Below are 23,069 nucleotides of genomic sequence, written 5' to 3'. Positions count from 1 at the left end.
TGGATGGATGGATGGATGGATGGATGGATGGATGGATGGATAGATGGATGGATAGATGGATGGATGGATGTGCCTGTCATACTGAAAACTGGATGTGGACTTCTAAACTACAACTACTAATGCAATTTGGTAGATGTGGGGGGAAGCAACTGATTGGGAGTCAGGAGATCCAGGTTCCAGTGTCATCTCTCCATTGACTGAGGTTTGAGAACTTGGGAAAATCCCTTTCCCCAAGGGTGCTACCTCTTTTCTCCTCTACTAAATAAGGTTTCATCCAGCCCCAGGCAATCTTTTCAGCCTCATATCCAACCACTTTTCCCCTACCCTATTCTGCCAAGGACATTCATCTTGCCCACCGCATTTTCCAATCAGGAATGTACTTCTGGACTCCCAGCTATGGCCAAGTGAGGAGGCTGACAAATCCTCTCCCCAAAAGTCAATTATACAGCTGCACAAAATTGACCAAAAAAGACCAGTCATTTCCACACTCTGAAAATCATCCAAAAGCATGCACCAATCTGAGAAGTGCTTATTCTTGAAAACTGCTGAATTTCAGTTAGAAACAGTGGGAGTTTGTAAAATTCTGGCCCAGGGCTGCTCCCATACTGCCCTCCGAGCTGGATAGACTTAGAGATTCTTTAGGGCAGGACAGGCCCTGAGGACCAGCAGCTGGTGGGCCACGGTTGACAGGAATCACACAATTTGGAGCAATGGGTAATGCTCATGCCTAATGGCATTGTCAGCAAAAGTGACAATCTGACAGGCTGTGTGGAATGGCTGGGGCTGTGTCTATACATAATGGAGACTGGAAAGGATCCAAGACAGCCATGATTTCTAGCTAGCTGACCCTAAGGCCACGTGCACACACACAGGAAACATAAACAGTGTAGTAAAAAGTAAAAGCCAGGCAGACTTGGAAACGGCCAGAATTATGAATGTGCTCCCCTACCTGTGTACAGGTCTTTAACAGAATATAGAAGTCTTATTAGCTTGAGGTGTTTGAGAACAACCTCTGATCAAACACTGGCTGACCTCTATACTATGGACACACAGGGGCACAAAAGCCAGGCTTTAAAAAAAAATAAAGATAACTATATATATATATATATATGTGTATATACATATATGTGTGTATATATATGTGTATATACATATATGTGTGTATATATATGTGTGTATATACATATATGTGTGTATATATATGTGTGTATATACATATATGTGTGTATATATATGTGTGTATATGTGTGTGTGTGTGTATATGTGTATATATATATATAGAGAGAGAGAGAGAGAGACAGACGGAATCTCACTCTGTCACCCAGGCTGGAGTGCAATGGTGCGATCTTGGCTCACGGCAACCTCCACCTCCTGGTTCAAGCGATTCTGCTACCTCAGCCTCCTGAGCAGCTGGGACTACAGGCACGTGCCACCACACCCGGCTAATTTTTGTATTTTTAGTAGAGAGGGGGTTTCACCATGTTGGCCAGGCTGGTCTAGAACTCCTGACCTCAAATGATCTGCCCGCCTTGGCCTCCCAAAGTTCTGGGATTACAGACGTAAGCCACCACACCCAGCCAGAAATATATATATTTTTAATCTGAGCATCAGTGCTATACACAGCAAGGAAAATGAATTTCCTAGATTTAGCACAGGCAAGTTACTAAACAAATGAACAAGCAACAAACAGTAACAACCTTCTTGGGGAAAATCAAAATCCAAAGTTGATATAATATGTTACCTAAAATTTCCAGTTTTCAACAACAAAAAAAAGAGAAATGAAAAACAGAGAAATATATGACCTATACTCCAGGGGTCAGAGTGAGGGAAAACCAGTCTCTGAGGGTCTCCAGAAGTTAGATTTGGTAGTGAAAAACTTCAAAGCAACTATTATAAACATAATCAAATAATTAACAGAAAGTACAACAATAATAAATCAATAAATAGAGAGTCTGAATAAAGGGGTAGAAATAATATTTTCAAACCAAATGAAAATTCCAGAGTTGAAGAGTACACTAATGGGAAAAATTCACCAGAAGAGCTCAATGGCAGATTTGAGATAGCAGAAGAATCAGCAAGCATGAAAACAGAGCAATAAAAATTAACCAATATGAAGAACAAAGAGAACAAAAGGGTGAAGAAAAATTAATAGAGCCTCAACAGCCTGTAGAACATCAAGCATATCAATATGCATTTAACAGGAGTTCCAGAGGAGAAGAGAGAGAGAAAGGGGCTACAAAAAATACTTGAAGGAATAATGGCCAAAACATTTCCAAAACTGATGAAAAACTTTAATCCAAACATTTGAAAAAACTTAACAACCCCAAGTAGGTTAAATACATAGAGATATACACCTAGACACATCATAATCAGATGGCTAAAGGATAAAGAGAAAATCGTGAAGGAAGCAAGATAAAATCAATTCATCATGTATTAGGGGACAATAATGTGATAAGCAGCTGACTTCTCATGACAGAAAAAAACAGAGGGCAGAAGGCAGTAGAATGACATATTCAAAATGCAAAAAAAGAAAAAAGTCATCCAATAATTCTATATCCAGCAAAACTATCCTCCAAAAACGAAAGTGAAATGAAGACATTCTCAGATAAACAAATATTGTTGGAATTCATTGCTAGCAGGCTTGCCTTTCAAGAAATACCAAAGGAAGCCCATGAGGCTGAAAGGAAATGATAGCAGAGGGATGGAAACTTAAATTCACAAGAAGAAATTAAAAGCATTAGAAATGCTAAATGTTAGGCCAGGTGCAGTGGCTCACACTTGTAATCCCAGCACTTTGAGAGGCCAAAGTGGACAGATCACTTGAGGCCAGGAGTTTGAGACCACCTGGCCAACATGGTGAAACCCCATCTCTACTAAAAATACAAAAATTAGCTGGGTGTGGTGGCACATGCCTGTAGTCCCAGCTACTTGGGAGGCTGAGGCATGAGAATCACTTGAACCTGGGAGGGAAGGTTGCAGTGAGCCAAGAGCGTGCCACTGCACTTCAGCCTGGGCAAAAAGTGAAACCCTGTCCCAAAAAAAAAAAAAAAATGGTAAATATTACAGTTAATATAAAATACTCTGTAAATATATTTTTCTCTTAAACTCTTTAAAAGACTTGAGTAATAATTATAACACTACACTGTTGGGTTTATAAGAAAAATATATAGATACAGATATTTAGATCATACATATGTAATATATGTGTGACGATAATAGTACAAGGGGAAAAGAATGAAGCTTTATTGAAGCAAACCTCGTGTATTTGGTCAGAATTAAGTTAGTATTAATCTGAAGTAGATTATGACAAGTTAAAAGTATTTTGTAGTCCTTAAAGCAACCACTAAGAAAATAAAATACAAGGTTTAAAAAAAAAACACAGAAATTAAAATGAGATACTAAAAATATTTATTTAAAAGAAACAAAAGTAATGAAGAAGGAACAAAGGAAAAAGATAACAACAACAAAAGAGAGGTATAGAAAACCCAAAATGGTACATGTAAGCATAATGTAATATAAAGTACGTTAAATGTACATTAAATGTGAATAGCCTGAACAGGCCAAAAACAGAAATTACCAGACTGCATAAACAGGTGATGTGACTATATACTATCTACAAGAGACTTATCTTAGATTCAGAAATGCAAATAGGATGAAAGTAAAAGGACTGGACAATAATACACCATGAAAAAATAAATCATAAGAGAGCTGGGAGTGATAATTTTAATATTAAACAAAATAAACTTGTAGACAACAAATATTACTAGAGACAAAGAAGAACATTTCATAATGATAAAATAGTTAATACATCAGGAAGATACAAAAATTACAAATGTATACACGCCTAATAACAGTGCTTCAAAATACGTGACACAAAAACTCATGGAATTAAAAGGACAAGAGTTGGAGATTTCAAATCCCACTCTCAATCACCAGTGGAACCACTGGGTTAAGAATCAGTAAAAATATAGAAGACTTAAACACATTATTGACCAACCCAACCTAACTAGCCTAATGACCGCAAGATACACATTTTTTTTCAAGCACACGTAGACCATTCTCCAGGACAGAACATTGCTAGGCCTTAAAATGAGCCTCGTTAATGTAAACAGACTGAAATCACACAAAGTATGGTCCCTAGCCATAGTGAAATTAAATCACACATTAACAAAGGTCTATGAAAGCCCAAATATTTCAAAAATGAGCAGCACATTTCTAAATAACTCAAGGGTCAAAGAAGAAATTACCCGAGAAATTACAAAATATTTTGAAGTGGATGAAAAATTCTAACAATATATGAAAATGCATGGCACACAGCTAAGCAGTGCGTAGAGGGGAATTTATACCTTTTAACACCTATGTCAGAAAAAAAGAAAGGTCTTAAATAGCTTAAGCATCTATCTAAAGGAGCTAGAAAAAGAAGAGCAAACTAAACAAAAAGCAAGCAGAAGAAAGGAAATAGGAAAGATTAGAACAAAAATCAGCAAAATAGAAAACAGAAAAGCAAAAGAGAAAATCAATGAAACCCACAGGTGGGTCTTTAAAGAGATAACAAAATTGATAAACTTTTAGCTAGATGAGCCAAAAAAAAAAGGAAGAAAAAAGATACAAATTGCCAAAATCAGGTATGAAAAAAGGAACATCGTTGCCAATCATATGAAATTAAATGGCTTGTAAGAGAATACTGTAAACAATGCAATACCAACAAATTAGACAACTTAGATAAATGAACACATTCCTGGAAATTCACAGATTACAAAAACTGACTCAAGATAAAATATAAAATCTGAACAGACTTGCAACACTATAAAGGAATTGAGCTAATAATTAAAAATCTCTCCACGATGAAAAGCCAGATCCGCATAGCTTCACTGGTGAATCCTAACAAATATTTAAAGAAGAGATAGTACCAATCCTTCACAGACTGTTTTAGGAAATAGAGGAGGAGGGAACACTTCTCACCCATTGTATGAAGCTAGTATTATCCTAACCAAAGCCAGACAAAAACATTAGAAGAAAACCACAGACCAATATTCATCATTAAACAAATGCTAAAATTCTTAACAAAATATTAGCAAGCTGAATCCAGCAACATATAAAAAGGACTAGATACTATGACCAAGTGGGATCTATCCTGGAAATGCAAGCCTAGTTTAACATCCAAATATCAATTAATCTAATACATCATATTAATACAACAAAGGGGTAAAAACACACGATCGTCTCAAAGAAAATGCATTTTTTAAAATTCAGTACCTATTGACTGTTTTTTTTTTTTTTTTAACTCTCAAGACACTAGAAATAGAAGGGAACTTTCTCAGCCTGGAAAAGGGGATCTACAAAAAACCCACGGCGAAGATCACACTCAGTGATGAAAAGACACAGAAAGCTTTCCCCTCATGACCAGGATCATGGCAAGGATGTCCACTCTCACCACTTTTAATCAACAAACTACTAGAGGTTTAACTAGGGCAATATGGCAAAATAATAAAAAGTATCAAGATTCAAAGTGAAGAAATAAACTACTTTTACACATAGATGACATGATCCTTACTATAGAAAACCCCAAGAGATCCATTTAAAAACTCATAGGATAGGCCGGGCACGGTGGCTCACGCCTGTAATCCCAGCACTTTGGGAGGCCAAGGTGGGCGGATCACAAGGTCAGGAGATCCAGACCATCCTGGCTAACACGGTGAAACCCCATCTTTACTAAAAATACAAAAAATTAGCCGGGCGTGGTGGCGGGTGCCTGTAGTCCCAGCTATTCAGGAGGCTGAGGCAGGAGAATGGCGTGAACCCGGGAGGCGGAGCTCGCAGTGAGCCGATGTCGCGTCACTGCACTCCAGCCTGGGTGACAGAGCAAGACTCCGTCTCAAAAAAAACAAAAAAAAAAAACAAAACAAAACAAGAAAACCTCATAGGATAAACAAGTTTAGCAAGATTGTACAATACAAGATCAATATGCGAAAACCAATTGTATTTCTACATAATAGCAACAAACAATCCAAAGATAAAGTTAAGAAAATAATTCCATTCACGATAGCATCAAAAAGAATAAAATGCTTAGGAATAAATTTAACAAGAGTGCAAGATCTTCACTGAAATCTACCAAACATTGTTGAGAGAAATTAAAGATGACATAAACAAATGGAAGAACATTCTATGTTGATGGATTGGAAGATTCAATATCGTCTAGATAGCAAATTCTCCACAAAGTGACCTATAAATTCGATGCGATCCCTATCAAAATACTATTGAACCTTTTTGTAGAAGCTGATAAACTGGTCCTAAATTTTATACGGAAAGGCAAAGGATATGGAAGATTTATACTCCCTGATTTCAATCTCAATATTATGCCTTAATAATCAAGACAGCAGAGCATTCATGGAAGGATAGATGTATAGATCAGCAGAACAGAATTGTATCAGAATTACAAACATTATGGGTAATTAGTTTTTGATAAAAGTGCCAAAACAATTCAATGGGAAAAGGATACACTTGTATCCAGAATATATAAAGAACTCTTAGGACTTAAGAAGACAAAAAAAATCAAACATGGGCAAAATAATTAAATAGACATCTCACTAAAGTAGACCTATGTAAATGGCTACTAAGCACAGGAAAAGATGCTCAACGTTATTAGTCATTAAGGAAATGCAAATTAAAATGAAAACAAGTTGCTACCACACATCCACGAGGTGACTATAATGAAAAAGACAGATGTGAAAAAGATTAAAGAAACTAGAAGTTCATACGTGGCTGGTGGGAATGTACAAGGGCACAGCCACACTGGGAAAAAACTTAATTTCTAGGCCAGGCATGGTGGCTCATGCCCGTAATCCCAGCACTTGGGAGGCCAAGGTGGGCGGATCACTTGAGGTCAGAAGTTCAAGACTAGCCTGGCCAACATGGTGAAATCCCATCTCTACTAAAAATACAAAAATTAGCTGGGCGATAGTGTGCACCTGTAATCCCAGCTACTTGGGAGGCTGAGGCAGAAGAATCGCTTGAGCCTGGGAGGCAGAGATTTCGGTGAGCAAAGGTCATGCCACTGCACCCCCATCTGGGCAACAAAATGATACCTTGTCTTACAAAAAAAATAAAAAATAAACTTAATTTTTTAAAAAGTTAACTTGAACTTTGCACAATATATTCAACATCTCTTATTTTTAATTATTTTTTGAGACAGGGTCTTGCTCTGTTGCCCAGGCAGGAGGGCAGCTGCACAATCCTGGCTCACTGCAGCCTTGACCTCCCAGACTCAAGCAATCCTCCCACCTCAGCCTCCCAAGTGGCTGGGACTACAGGCACGTGCCACCACGCCCAGATAATTTTTCTTATTTTCTGTAGAGACACGGTCTCACTACGTTGCCCAGGATGGTCTTGAACTCTTGTACTCAAGCTGTCCTCCCGCCTCAGCCTCCCAAAGTGCTGGGATTACAGGTGTGAGCCACCCTACTCAACATGTCAACCCTTACTCTCCTCATCTGCGAAATGGCATGATGATAATAGTACCATATCACAGGGATGTGAGAGCAATTTCACTCTTAAGAATCTACCCAAGAGAAATAAAACATGCATCCCCACACAGACTTGCATGTGAATGCTCATAGCAATATTTTTCACAGTAGCCAAAAACTGGAAACCATCCAAATGCCATCAACTGGGGAATGGATAAATAAAAAGTGGCAGACGGATATAATGAAATTCTATTTATCAATCAAAAGAAATGAGTAACTGATCCATGCTACAGCACACGTCAACCACAGAAACATTTTGCCGCATAAAAGAAAACCAGCCACAGAATACTACATATTGTGTGACTCCATTTATTTGAAATGCCCAGAAAAGGCAAATTTATAGAAACAGGAAGTGGGTCAACGGTTCCCTGGGGCTGGGTGTGGGAACTGTGAGTGACAGCAAGGACATGAACTGGGGTGATGGATGTGTTCCAAAACTGGACGTCAGGAGGGGTGCGCAAATCTGTAAACCGACTAGAAACCATTGAATGACACACTGAAAATGAGCGATTTCATGTGCATCACTTAGACCTCAATAAAGCTGCCTTCTTTTTTTTTTTTTCTTTTGAGACGGAGTCTCACTCTGCCGCCCAGACTGGAGTGCAGTGGCGCCATCTCGGCTCACTGCAAGCTCCGCCTCCCGGGTTCACGCCATTCTCCTGCCTCAGCCTCCCGAGTAGCTGGGACTACAAGCACCTGCCACCACGCCCAGCTAATTTTTTGTATTTTTAGCAGAGATGGGGTTTCATCGTGTTAGCCAGGATGGTCTCGATCTCCTGACCTCATGATCCGCCCGCCTCGGCCTCCCAAAGTGCTGGGATTACAGGCATGAGCCACCGCGCCCAGCCAAAGCTGCCTTTTTTTTAAAGAAAGCAATGTGCTTTGGGCTTTTATTGTTTGTTTGTTCAACTGCCATTTCTTGAGCGTCCAGGCCGCACCATCTCCGTGCTAGCAGCTGGGGGTACAAGGCTGAAATAATAGTACAAGTGGCTAATGATGGCTGAAAGGTCACTGTGTCTCTCCTGTTTTCCTCCCTTTACCCTCGTTAGCACTCATCTCCCTGTGAGGTGGGGATGATCGCTGTCATTCCCTTTCACAGGTGAGAAGAGTAAGGCTCCATAGTGTCAAGGATGTTGTCCAAAGTCACATGAGCTGCTACATGTAAGAGTTGAGCTTTGAACTCCACATCCTGCAGCCCCGTCCACACTCCTGACCCCCCACCCTAACCCAGCTCCTGACCACAGAGTCAGCCCAGATGCCCCTGCCGCAGGAGCTCGCCCTCACCCTGCCGTGAGCAGAGGGAGAAGAGCTGGCCTTGAGCCATGGTGCCCTCTCACACTCCCCGCGCCCTGCGACGCGGCTTCTCTCACTCCGCCTCCCCACTTCCCAGCCCGTCTTCAGGACTCAGTTCTGATACGTGCTCCTGCCCTGAGCTTCCTGCCCACTGCTCAGAGGCACACACCTCCTCTGCCTTGGCTTGGTTATTGGGGTGACCTAAATCCAACGACACGTTTCCTTACAAGAGGCAGAAAATGAGATGCAGAGAGGGGGGCGGTGTGAAGACAGACGCCTAGACTGGAGTGACGCATCTGCAAGCCAAGGAACATCAAGATTGCCAGAAACTGCCAGGAGATCGGCCTGGAGCAGATTCCCCTCCCAGCCTCAGAAGGAGCTGACCCTGCCAACACCTTGACTTTGGACCTCCAGCCTCCTGAACTGTGAGAGAGTGAATTTCTGTTGTTTTAAGCTGCTCAGTTTGTGGTCTCGTGTTACGGCAGCCCCAGGAAAGGGATGCAGGGTCTATGCCCAGTTCATGCCTGCTCCCCAACCCACGACTGGCCCCATAAGGGCTCAGCACCCACTGGTTCTGTTCAGATGAGCCAGATCTGTGTTTGAGCCAAAACCTCATTGTCTCCAATTCATCAACTGGAGACCCCTCTCTGAGTCAGCCAGAGGCATTTGGTGGATGGTTTTATCTTTTCTAGAAAATCAGACATTGTACCAGTGACCCACTGGTCCCTGACTGCCCTTTCTTAACTGCAAGCTCCTTGCCTGTTTTATAACAAGAGGCTCCTGTTACATGGGTAAAACCAGTAACAGGAGAAAGACTACTTAGAGTGAGTCTGCTTAGAACAGAAATCAAAATGTCATGGTAAATATTGGGGGGAAAGATGTGGTGGACTTTATGTTAAAAATGAAACAACAGAGGCCGGGTACAATGGCTCACGCCTGTAATCCCAACACTTTGGGAGGCCGAGGAGGATGGATTACCTGAAGTCAGGAGTTCAAGACCAGCCTGACCAACATGGTGAAACCCAGTCTCTACTAAAAATACAAAAAAAATAGCAGGGCTTGGTGGCAGGCACCTGTAATCCCAGCTACTTGGGAGGCTGAGGCAGGAGAGCCACTTGAACCCGGGAGGTGGAGGTTGAAGTGAGCTGAGATCACGCCACTTCACTCCAGCCTGGCCAACAGAGCAAGACTCTATCTAAAAAAAAAAAAAAGAAAAGAAAAGAAACCACAGACTGGGCACTATGGCTCATGCCTATAATCTCAGCAGTTTGGGAGGCTGAGGCAGGCAAATCACTTGAGCCCAGGAGTTCTAGACCAAACTGGGCAACTTGGCAAAACCTGCCTCTGCAAAATATGCAACAATTAGCTGGGTATGGTGGTGTGCACCTGTAGTCCAGCTACTCAGGAGGCTGAGGTGGGAGAATAGCTCAATCCCAAGAGGCAGAGGTTGCAGTGAGCCATGATCTCACCACTGCACTCCAGCCTGGGTGGCAGAGTGAGAAGAAGGAGAAAGAAGAAGAAGAAACATCAACAGAGAGAAAGCAGAGCTTTTGGAAGCTGAATGCTTTCCTCTTCATCATCTCCATCTCCACCATGGTTTCAGGCCAGGATGACTAATAGTTCCCACCCATGACTCTGATCCATTGGGAATGTCTGCCTGGAGCTCCCTGTCAAAATCAGGCCTTTGTGGGAAACTGTGCCTGATTGATTAGCAATGTCTGCCCTGGGCTTGGAAATGTCAGCATCTGTATGGTGTATTTATAGTCCCGGTTTAAGGTGTTCAGCCTCTCAGAGACATTTGACTTTAGTGGAAGGCTTGGAGGTTGGATGCTGCATGGGTAAATTCCTAGCACTATATATAACAGAAAGAGCTATTTTGGGGAGGGACAGAAGGAGACGGGAGACAGAACTTTTACGGAGTCCCTACCTGAAACTACAATGCTGATTTCCAATTCCACATAGAGGTCAGGTCTGCAATGGAATCCTCCATCAGCCTGCAGGACATCTGATTTTCCATGCAGAGTCATAGGTGATTTTCCCTGCTCCCTTTCCAAATCGATGAAATCAAATATGGTTTGAATGGAGAAAAGGATTGCTGAGCTGTCAAGGCAAGTTCAATTTCAGTAATCACATGAAGATCTATTAGATAACTGTGCTCAGAGGTGACTGACCATATGATTGAAATACATTTATACTAAAAATATTTTAAAAGCCCTTCTCTTGATTTATACCCAAAAGAAAATATCGCAAAGGAGAATGAGTTTTCATCTCGAGCAGCACTTATTCCTGATCTAACTAAATTAGCTCTTATGAACAGACAGTTTTGCTCGGGTGCCCGCAATAAAAATAACAATAATGTGCATTTACAGGGTGTTTTATCCTCTCCAAAGCACAGATCTTTTGCAGTGTGCAATTCCCCTCATCGGTGCTGGAGACCAGCATGACAGGGAAGGAGGGAGAGGACGGAGTCGAGGACATGAGCGTTCCTGTGGCTGATCACATTTGGTAAAATCAGCAAATTTCAAATACATGAGAAAGCTGATTTCACGGTGCTCTGAGAGGCCTAGAGGCAAACGGGCCAGAAGCTGGGTCTTCCCTTCTGTTATAGACTGAACATTTGTGGCCCCCAAAGTTCATATGCTGAAATCCTAACCCAAATACTCAAGGGGATGGTGTTTGGAAATGGGGCCTTTGGGAGGTGATTAGAGTTAGAAGGGGTCGTGAGGGTGGGGTCCTGATCTGATGGGATTGCTGCCTTATAAGAAGAGACTTATAAGGCAGAGAGCTTGCTCGTGCTCTCTTGCTTTCTGCCACTCTCTCTCTCTCTCTCTACCATGTGAAGATGCAGTAAGAAGGTAGCTGTCTGCAAGCCAGGAAGCGAGCCCTCACTGGAACATGACCATGCTGGTGCCCTGATCTCGTACTTCCAGCCCCCAGAACTGTAATAAATACATGTCTGTTGTTTAAGCCACTCCATCAGTGGGGTTTTGTTATGGCAGCTCTAGGAGACTAAGACAATCTGAAGTTTGAATCTGGGGCTGTTTGCTCAGCCTGCCTTAGAGACAGCTGGAGAAGTGGCTTCCAGTCTCAACCCTGCCCTAACCATGGGTGGCCTCAGAACGCCTTCTTTTTTTTTTTTTTTTTTTTTTTTTGAAACAGAGTCTCCCTCTGTCGCCCAGGCTGGAGTGCAGTGGCGCCATCTCGGCTCACTACAAGCTCCGCCTCCCAGGTTCACGCCATTCTCCTCCCTCAGCCTCCCAAGTAGCTGGGACTACAAGCACCCGCCACCATGCCCAGCTAATTTTATTTTTGTATTTTTAGTAGAGACAGGGTTTCATCGTGTTAGCCAGGATGGTCTCGATCTCCTGACCTCGTGATCCGCCCGCCTCGGCCTCCCACAGTGCTGGGATTACAGGCGTGAGCCACCGCGCCCGGCCAAGACGCTTTCTTTCTCAACTGGAGAACATTACCCTTTCTCTGATCCGCTCACCCGAAAGTCGTGCAGGTAAAAAGAAGTGACTTGTCCAACACCAAAGTGCTGAGGTTCCCACCATCCCTCTCCCACTGCCTCCACATCCTGCAGTAGTTCTTGGGCAATTATTTTACTCGCATTGCCCTGTTCTTTTGCCCTGTTTAATTCCTCCCTACTCTGCTTTTAAAATTGATGCTCATTCAACATCACTTCCTCCAGGAAGTCTTCCCTGACCACCCACATCCTGACCAGGTTCACCCTTCTCCCCACCACCACCACTTCCTGCAGCCTCCTGTAGGTCCCATCTCTCTATGTTGTCACTGTCTGTTTGCACGTCTGCCTCTCCCACTGGACCATGAGCTGCTCCAAGGCACAGCCTGGGAGTTATGCCCCTTCATGATCACACAGAATAGCCTAGATAGATGCTTGTGGAACCGAGTTCAGCATGGGGGTCTCTGGCTGCCACCTGCAAGTTCAGCCCCATCATAGGTTCTGGGAACAGATAGGAACAGACCATCTCTTAAGTCCAGGGGGACTGGAGGAGACTGAAATCTAGCTAAGCAGATTATCATTAGTTCATAGCCCAACCTCCGGTTCAAGGATCTTACTACCATGACTTTGCAAAGCAAGTCCCTTAAAATCTGCCCCAAGACAGACACAGGAGTCACGCTCCACTGCCAGACACCAGCCCTAAAATCACAACAAGAACCATTGACTGAGCGAGTCCTGTGTGCTGGCCTTCATGCCAGCTCTGACACCAGTTACCTCCTTGGGTCTTGTGTGACAGGCATCAGCACCACCATTTCACAGAAGAAGAGACTGAGGTTCCAAAAGGGACTGACTCAGGGCCCCATTGCTCTCAAGTGGCGGAGCTGGGGTTGGATCCCACACCTGCCTGACTCCAGATCTAGGGGTTCTCACCAGGGTCTGGCCCACCAAGAAGGCAGCTGGATGAGTAGGGGCACTGGGCAGCCACAGAGAGCCAGGCCTTGTCCCTGATTCCGGAACTCAGGTCCCAGGGTCAGTGCCTTCCCTGTGGAAGCTCTCGGTCACTCACTTACAAAGGATGAGATGTTCTTTCTTTTACCCTTGACATTTTTCTATATGTTGAGATTAGTTTAATTGCAAGCGACAGGATCACAAGCTGAGCCCACAGCACAGACAGAGGCACAGGGGTGGAACGGCACAATAAATTTAGGAAACCGTAAATAATTCAGAGAGGGGTATGCTGTGCAGTGGGCAGGGAGTGGCACAGTGGGTGTGAGGCTGGCAAGATGGGCTGGGAGGGTTCTGAAGGATTCAGGCCTTGCTCTACAGGCAGTGGGGAGCCACAGCAGGTTCTTGAGGCAGGGAGAGGCTCGCCCCCAGTGGCCTTCAGAAAGGGTCTCTGGGGCTGTTCACCTGGCACATTGGTGAGTGATTCTGTGCCTTCGCAGCCTCCGTCACTACCTCATTCCTCTTCTCTCCAAGAAGTGCCACCTCTAGGCCAACGCCAGGAGTAGCTGCCTGCAATCCACCCCAACCCTGCAACATTCTGGGAAGCCAAACCCAGACTCGCTCTTTTGCCTTGGGCTCCCAGGCATTTTTATCCTCAGGTAGAGTTTGCCCCAACCCTACTCATGTAATGTTGATCATATAGAAAAGCGCAGGTAAAGAAAACTCAGGCCAGGCCACGAGAGGGCATTTGCTCTCATTACAGAAAACAAACAAGACCCCAGAAAGCCAGGGAGCTCATGCCAGCTGCAATTCCAAGACTCCCCAGATGAATGATGTATGCACAATCACACGCCTTTGCACTTTTTAAATGCTTTCATCCAAAGGACCTCAGGCCCTTTGAAAATCTTGAATTTGATTCAGGAAACATTGGCTGCACACTTTCTCTCTAAGCCAAGCACCAAGCTGGGCACTGGGTAATTCCAGAATCATTGCGCATTCAGGAAAAACCTGCAAGGCTGCCTGTGTGCCTCACTCAGAGGGGCAACGGAGATGGTTCAAGGGATGGACTTTTGCACCCACGGGGGGCTGGCTTCCAGGAAGCCTCAGGGGCAGGTGAAGCTCTCCAGGTCAGCAGGAGGAGACATCGCCACTTCCACGCCTGAAGGGGCGAAGGGAGGGGCCTGTTCCTGGAAAATAGGGCAATCTGTTGCTATAGGAGGGGCCGCCGGACAGGAGCTGCAGGCCAAGAAGGAGAAGCTCAAGCCAAGAGTGAGGGCTTCCTCACGGCCCTCCACAGGGACCAACCTTGCCATCACCTCGACTTGGGGTTTCTGGCTTCCAAAACTGCGGGAAAATAAATTCCTGTTGTTCAAGACCCCGGGTCTGTAGTGCTTTGTGTGGCAGCCGCAGGAAACTGACATGAAGGAACTTGTCAGGAACAGCACAGTCAGCAAGGGTGAGCTGGGACGAAGCCAGGCCCTTCTCCCTTCGGGACCCGCAGCCAGGCCCAGTCACCAACCATGCTGCTGCCCCAGCCGAGGAGTGCGGGGATATCCGGGCTGAGCCAGCAAAGCCTGAACCCTACATGGTAATAGATGGCTGTGCACGACACTATGAGGTGGCTGCCGCCACCACAGCCCATGTGGAGGGCCTGATGGACTCCCAGCCAGACCTGGCAGGTCTCATTCCCACTGCTCCATAAAAGGCCCTTATTAAGAACTTTGCTTAATGCCCCGCGAGACACAGTGTGCGCCACCCGTCGTGTCACTGGGGGCTACTAAGACAGCAGCCTCAAATTTCCCAGATCAGCACTCCAGGGCATGGGGTAAGCCTGAACCAGGACTCACCAGTGAGGGTCGCTTCAACTCCATCGTGGCCTTTCTCTCGGGAGCAAAACTTCTTTCCGGAGCTTCGCAGACCAAAAGAGGTGGTCGAGACAATGACCCAGGGAATTCAGGTTTGGGGCCTGGGTTCCGTTGTCCACCCTGATTTAAATCAAAGTACCCAGCCCGAGACTTGAATACAAGGCTGTTTATGTATCCTGAGGCCACTGTAACAAAGTCCCACAGCCTTGGTGGCTTCAACATCAGAAATGTATTCTCTCACAACTCTGGAGGCCTGGAGTCCGAGATCCAGGTGTGGGCAGGGTTGATTCATCTGAGGCTGCGAGGGGACTCTGTCCCAGCCTCTCCTCTGGCTTCAGGTGCTTTGGTGGCCACCCTTGGAGTTCCTTGGCTTGTGGAAGCCTCACCCCACCTCTGCCTTCACCTGCACACGGCATTCTCCGTGTGCGTCTCTGTGTGCAAAGTCTGCCTTTTTATAAGGACACCAGGCGTACTGGATTAAGCCTGCCCTAATGATCTCTCTTTAACTTCATCATCTGTAAAGACTGTGTCTCCAGATAAGGTCACATGCTGAGGTCCTGGGTGTTAGGACTTTAACACATGAATTTGGGGGTGAGACCACATCTGAACCCACAACACAATATAATACACACACAAAAATGCACATGAGACAGACATGCCCAGCTTCCCAATGACCATGAAGCATTGGCCCATGCAGCCGGGACCGCCACCCAGGTCCAGAAACAGCCTCCCCCGCCTCCAGAGGCCTCGGACGTGCCTCCTGCTCCTCAGCCCCAGAGGGGACCAGAACCCTGGCTGCGATGCTGTGACGGCCTTGCTGTGCCTTGTAGTTTTACACCCCAGTGTGCATCTGAGCCCAGAGCTCAGCTGGGCCTGTCACCTGAACATTGCATGGAGGCGGGCAGCTCTCACTCAACATCCCACCTGTGAGGTAGGGTCCCACCACACCACACAGCTCAGTTTGCATCCATTTGCCCTGTATGAGCACAGACTGTGCTGCAGGGGGCAGGTGTGGGGGTCTCCTGCTGGAGCCATTACAGGCGGGGCAGCCAGGGCCTCCAGAGCCGGCCTTGCGAGCCTGTGTGTCTGCCCAAGCAGCAGCAGGGCACTGGGCGAGACAGCTGGATCACGAAGGCCGAGATTCACACTCGGGACGTTCCTGCAGAAGGGCAAATTGTTTTCCCAACTGGCGGTAGCCACGGAAGGCAAGTTTCAGACAGAGAAAGGAAAATCAAATCTCTCTTCTCAAGGGCGTGCTTTCAAGTGTTAGAGGGAAGGCTGGCTGTTTCTGGACACCATCTCTGAGGCACCCATTAGTCAAACTTAGCTGGAGTCACCTCCTCACAGCCCTCGTGTCACCCTCACCTGGAGTCACCTCCTCACAGCCCTCGTGTCACCCTCACCTGGAGTCACCTCCTCGTCACCCTCACCTGGAGTCACCTCCTCACAGCCCTCACGTCACCCTCACCTGGAGTCACCTCCTCAGAGCCCTCGTGTCACCCTCACCTGGAGTCACCTCCTCACAGCCCCCACATCACCCTCACCTGGAGTCACCTCCTCACAGCCCTCACATCACCCTCACCTGGAGTCACCTCCTCACAGCCCTCACGTCACCCTCACCTGGAGTCACCTCCTCACAGCCCTCACGTCACCCTCACCTGGAGTCGCCTCCTCACAGCCCTAGTCAGTTGTTGTCCAAGGTCCCCACCTCACAGGTGAGAAGTAAGGACATTCGGTGACTTGTCCATCAAGTCACACAGCAGATCTGTGATTGGAGCTCAGGCCTGTTCAACTCCAAACCACATTCAAATATGAAAGAAATGCACAGAAGGCAAACAGGCAGTGAGAAGCTTTCCAATCCAAGCCTCTTGTCCCAGGAGAAAACCAGGAAGGAAATACTAGACAGCAGCCCAGGAGGGAAACATGCTCAAAGCAGGCAAAGCCTTGCTTCCTTCCTCCTCACCCAGAAGCCCTTGCACTCTTGGCCCCTGGGCAGTAGGGAGTCCATGTTCTTTTTCTGTTGTATTTAATTGGCACATAGTAGTTGTACATTTGTATGGGGTACGGTGGGATGTTTTGCTACACATATACAATATGTGATGATCAATTCAGGAGATGTATCATATCCAGCACCTCATACATTTATCCATTTCTTTGTGGTGAGAACATTCATAACCCTCTTTCTATTATTTTGAAATATGATTATAATATTGCCAGCTACAGTCACCCTACTGTGCTGCAGAACACCAGAACTTGGCCATACGTGGTGGCTCACAACTGTAATCCCAACACTTTGGGAGGCCAAGGCAGGCAGATGGCTTGAGCCCAGGAGTTCCAGACCAGCTTGGGCAACATGGCAAAACCCCATCTCTACAAAAATACAAAAATTAGCTGAGCATGGTGGCGTGCACCTGTAGTCCCAGCTACTCGGGAGGCTGAGGTGGACTGCACTCCAGCCTGGGCGACAGAGCAAGACCCTGTCCACAACAAAAAGAAAAAGAAAAAAGGAACACCAGGACGTATTCCTCCTAACTGGAATTTTGTACCCGTGAACCAATCTCTTCCCAACACCCTCTCCCCAGCCTCTAGTGACCACTTTTCTACTACTTCAGCACTGTTTTTTTGTTGTTGTTTTTTGTTTTGAGACGGAGTCTCACTCTGTCGCCCAGGCTGGAGTACAGTGGCATGATCTTGGCTCACTGCAACCTCCGCCTTCTGGGTTCAAGTGATTCTCCTGCCTCAGCCTCCTGAGTCTGGGATTACAGGCACATGCCACCACACCCAGCTAATTTTTGTATTTTTAATAGAGATGGGGTTTTGCCATGTTGATCAGGCTGGTCTTGAACTCCTGACCTTGTGCTCTGCCTGCCTCAGCCTCCCAAAGTCCTGGGATTACAGGCATGAGCCACCACGCCCAGCCATCACCTTATGTATTTTGGATATTAACCTTTTATCAGATGTATGGTTTGCAAATATTCTCTCTCACTCTGTAGGTTTTTCCGTCACTCTGTTGATTGTTTCCTCTGCTGTGCAGAAGCTTTTTAGTTTGATGTCACCCTGCTTGTCTATTTTTGCTTTTGTAGCCTGTGCTTTCCGGTTCTTATCCAAAAAAACCCTTGCCCAGACCAATGTCATGAAGCATGTCCCCTGTTTTCTTCTAGTTGTAGTTTCAGGTCTTACATTTAAGTCTTTGATCCGTTGTGAGTTGATTTTTGTGTACAGTGAGTGATCGGGGTGTCATTTTGTGTTTCTGCAGGTGGATATCCAGTTTTCCCGGCAGAGAATCCGTGTTCTGACTCCAGCGTGCCGCCTCAGGTGTGCGAAACCCTCAGGACCACTTCAGCGTGTTTCATGTGCCATGAGTTATAGATGAGGCCCCTGAGGAGCCCAGTCATGCAGCTGCAGCAGGCCGCTAACATGGGAACCATGGTGTGAGCTACTTCTGGTCTACACAGCAAGTGGATCACCCCTCTCTGTTCTGGAAACCTTTGAGGATCTGTTCTCACCACAGACAGCTCAGAGAATTTGTTCTTAGGCAGAATGTGGGCTTTGCCCACCTGGTTTCCTGATCATCTCTCCTGCAGTCATTCTTACAACTGTTCTCAGTGACAAAACTGTGCTGATGTTTAATCCGAAACAGAGTCCCCCAAGAAGAGCTTTCAGCGCCAGCCATTAGTACCCAGGTAAAACCATGAACACAAACTAGGCACACCCCCTTCCTCATAATTGGGGCCTCCCCTTACGAGGCTGTGGTGGCCGTCAAGCCAGAATCAGCGCTGCGCAGGTCACGAAGCCCATCCACAATCGTGTGAATGCTTGGGGCTGTCACAGGGGAGAGGACAGGAGGGATTGCTGTGAGCTCCACGCTCCCATGAGAAAAAGGGTGTCAGGGAGGCGGAGCCTTCCCTGGGCATGGAGCTAAAAACAGGCCCAAGCTGGGGCCCTTGGCTCACCCTTCTTCCTCCACTCCCTGAGAGGCCTCAGCATGGCACCAAGGATATCCTTCCTTTCCAGTCTTCACAGAGGGTTGGCATGGTGGGATGGAAATGCTAATGAAGCAGTGAGGTTAAAAATAATAACTTGCCAGCCAGCCGCAGTGGCTCATGCCTGTGATCCCAGCACTTTGGGGGGCCAAGGTGAGCCAATCGCTTGAGCTCAGGAGTTTGAGACCTGCCTGGCCAAGAAATATGGCGAAACCGTCTCTACTAAAAATACAAAAGTTAGCCAGGCATAGTGGCACCTGCCTGCAGATAGTCCCAGCTACTTGGAAGGCTGAGGCAAGAGGATCGCTTGAGCCTGGGAGGCGGAAGTTGCAGTGAACCAAGATTACACCACTGCACTCCAGCCTGGGTGACAAAGCCAGACCCTATCTCAAAATAATAATAATAACTGCCTGTTATGGGTTGAACTGTGTACCCCCAAAATCCATATGCTAAAGCGCTAAGCCCTAGTATGCAGAATGGGACCTTATTTGGAAATAGACTGGTGGCAGATGTAATGAGTTAAGATGAGGTCACCCCGGAGGAGGGTGGCCCCTAATCCGACAGGACAGGTGCCCTGATAAAAAGGGGATACCTGGACACAGATACACACACAGGGAGAGCGCCGTGTGAAGAGGAAGGCAGAGATCAGGGAGACAGAAGCTACACAGCACCAGGGATTGCCAGCAACCACGAACAGCCAGGAGAGGCGCCTGGAAAAGCCTCTCTCCCTAACCACACTCCAGCCAGGCCCTCCAAACCCTCTTCTCAAGCAGGCTTCAACTTTGGCCAACAAAAATGCAACCTCCCACGTGGTTTCTGACAGCTCAGGGCCACATCCCTAGGATGGCGCCAGCTCCCTGAAAGTGCCTGCCTGAGAAACTCAAAGCTGCCAGAAGAATCTGCTGTTGGCTCCTGCCATGCCCAGAGATCCAGCCCCATCCCCCAGCCCCTGGGGAGGGCAGGAACCTGACTTCAATGGGCACCAGCTTGCAGACTCAGGCGGGTTTCACAGGGACTGACCCCCTTCTGCTTTCTGTAATGTTTCACCCTCTGGCTCTGCTGAGCTGTGCTCACCCTCTCCCATCCCATCATTCTCCCTTTAAAACACCCAGGTGGCTGGATGCGGTAGCTCATGCCTGTAATCCCAGCACTTTGGGAGGCCGAGGTGGGAGGATGGCTTGAGCCCAGGAGTTTGAGACCAGCGTGGATAACATAGTGAGACCCCATCTCCACAAAAAAAATTATTATAGCTGGGCCTGGTGGCAAAGCTCATGGCCCTACTGCTGGGGCTCACTGCATCCTTGACTTCCCAGGCTCAGGCGATCCTCCCACCTCAGCCTCCCAGGTAGCTGGGAGTACAGGCGCTTTGCTGGGGCAGGGCTGACCCATGCACCAAGCCCCGCCCTGGGCTGGCCTTTCCACGCCTCATCTCATTTACTGCCCCCACCACCCAGGCCAGTGACAAAGCCACTCCTGAGCACAGCTGCCCCTCCTCTGAGCCGCCGCCTCATCTCCCTGCTCACACTCCTCCTCCCACATTGGACTGTAACTCCACAAAGACTCAGTTCAGCTGCCACCTCCTCCAGGAATACCGCCCTGATTCCTGAGTCTTGATTCCTGTCCTGAGTGCAGACAGAGGTCGCTGAGCACCTGCCCTCTAGAACAGCTGGCCTGGGCATTGCCACCAGGTGGGAGGCTGGCACCCACTGAATGGCTCTAAGCACTTCCCATTTGCAAGTCTGTCTCCCCTGCTAGCCTGGGAGCCCCGTGAGAGCAGGGGCCACATCTTATGCATCCCTCACTCATGGTGCCCATTACAGGGCTCGGTGCAAAGTAGACCTTCAGGGATTGAAGAATGAATGAATGAAGGCATGAAATGACTCGTCCAGGAGCACACACACAGTTAACAGCCCCAGTACTTCTGACTCCAAGGGCACATCACCACCCTGGCAGCAGCCACTCTAGAGAGATATGTGCCAGTTCCCGGGGAACAGGCGTCCTGGATTCTCTACATCCAGCCTTGTGCCGCCCTGCAACACTGTCATCTTTCAGCAGGAGCAGCCGACGGAGTGGCGAGGCTGGCAGTGATCCACCTGTGCTGACTAGAAAGCAAGCTCTGGCTCCAGCCAGCCTCCCTCTGGGGCAGCACCCCCAGCCCCTGAGACACAGCAGCTCCAAGGCGGGCCTGGCCGGGCCACTCTGCCCTGGGCTTCTCTGCAGCCTCTGACTCCAGGGCCTGGACTGGCCTCAGAACTGACACTGATTCTTCCAGATCTCCAAACTGGGCTTTTCTTTTTCTATTTAAAAACAAAATACTTAATGTAAAAGGAATGCATGCTTGTTAGAAAAGAACCTGATGAGGCCGGGCGCGGTGGCTCACGCTTGTAATCCCAGCACTTTGGGAGGCCGAGGCGGGTGGATCACGAGGTCAGGAGATCGAGACCAGGGGAAACCCCGTCTCTACTAAAAATACAAAAAACTAGCCGGGCTTGGTGGCGGGCGCCTGTAGTCCCAGCTATTCGGGGAGGCTGAGGCAGGAGAATGGCGTGAACCTGGGAGGCGGAGCTTGCAGTGAGCCAAGATTGCGCCACTGCACTCCAGCCTGGGCGACAGAGCAAGACTCCGTCTCAAACAAAAAAAAAAAAGAAAAGAACCCTGACGATATAGAGGTATATAAAGAAATGTGTAGAGTTAAAGCGCCCCCCACTCCCCAGTCCAGCCACTGTGAACGTGTGAGTGTTGATCCTCCCAGATGTTTAAGCCCCTTCCACACACCCAGACACACTTAGTTATTTCACATCCTCTAGGTTAAACATTCACACTCTGCCTTCTAGTTCCAGTGAAGTCTTGTGTACTTTGTCTAGGAGGAGATTCTAAACCATGGAACCCAACACACGGTGCTCATCAGGATATGGTTAAATTAATGTTATCCAGTGCACGGAACCAAGAAATGACAGCCAGGTGTGTTGGCTCACACCTGTAAACTTTGGGAGGCCAAGGCGACTTGGGGCCAGGAGTTCAAGACCAGCCTAGGCAACATAGCAAGACCTCATCTCTACAAAAAAAAAAAAAATTTAATTTGTCAGGCGTGGTGGTGCATACCCGTAGTTCCAGCTACTCTGAAGGCTGAGGTGGGAGGATCGATGGAGCACGGTAGATCGAGGCTGCAGTGAGCTATGATTGCACCACTGCACTCCAGCCTGGGAGACAGAGCAAGACCCTGTCTCTGCAAAAGAAAAAGAAACGGCATTAGACTCATAGAGAAAAACATGTAATCCTACAGCACTGACACTGCCATTCCAAAAAGGAGCGTCGGGGCGTCAGCCGCAAAGAGTCCTCTTTCATTTTTTCATTGAGCAGATATTTCTCGAGTGCCAGCGACATGTTAAGCACAATCATAACCACAGGGAATGAGGCTGTGAATATAGAAACTGAGCAGTGCGGGGAGAGGGACAATCAATAGAGAATCAGTAACACCCTAGAGCATGTCAGACCCCAGGTTCTAAGCCGAAAAGCAGGTAAGGGAGGTGGTGGGGGCAGGGTGGGAATGGGGTGAAGACGACTGGGTCTCTAATTCCCTGGCCTGTCTCCTCCCTCTCTCTCAGTCGACACCCACCTGTGTCACCCTGCACTTGCACACTTGGATAAAACATCACACCCACTGCCTGCTGCAGGGCCAGCCAGGTGCTAGAGAAAATGGCCCCGGCCTGCAGGTGAATCGCTCCCTGGAGGTGAAACTTGACCAGTGAGAAACAGGAGATGACAGAGATGGACAGATGCATCCCCCGCCGTGTGCTGTCACCTGTGGACGCCTCCCAAATGTGATCCCTGCCTGTGAACACCTGCAGGATTCCTGTGTGCTGCACAGACCCGACGGCCGAGTGCTCTGGGGACAGTCATCGCAGTTCATTGCGGAACTGGGAACATGTGGGTCCCCTCCCCCTCATCCTCACCACCCGGGGCTTGCACCTCCCAAATGAAGCATTAACACCACAGT

At 47.3% G+C, this 23,069-nt stretch overlaps 1 long non-coding RNA gene across 1 annotated transcript in view; it reads right to left on the bottom strand.

The window, feature by feature from the left end:
* The window catches only part of LOC131381726 (uncharacterized), a 32,104-nt gene that overhangs the window by 5,735 nt on the left and 3,300 nt on the right, over positions 1-23,069 (bottom strand). Inside the window, exon 2 of the long non-coding RNA XR_009210617.1 lies at positions 22,175-22,298. This is a non-coding gene — a long non-coding RNA (uncharacterized LOC131381726). The remainder of the gene's footprint in view (positions 1-22,174; positions 22,299-23,069) is intronic.

The sequence above is a fragment of the Hylobates moloch genome, unplaced genomic scaffold, assembly GCF_009828535.3.
Source record: "Hylobates moloch isolate HMO894 unplaced genomic scaffold, HMol_V3 SCAFFOLD_17, whole genome shotgun sequence".
NCBI lineage: Eukaryota > Metazoa > Chordata > Mammalia > Primates > Hylobatidae > Hylobates > Hylobates moloch.
Note: the sequence above shows the minus strand (reverse complement) of the source record. Positions and strands in the feature narration are given on the sequence as shown.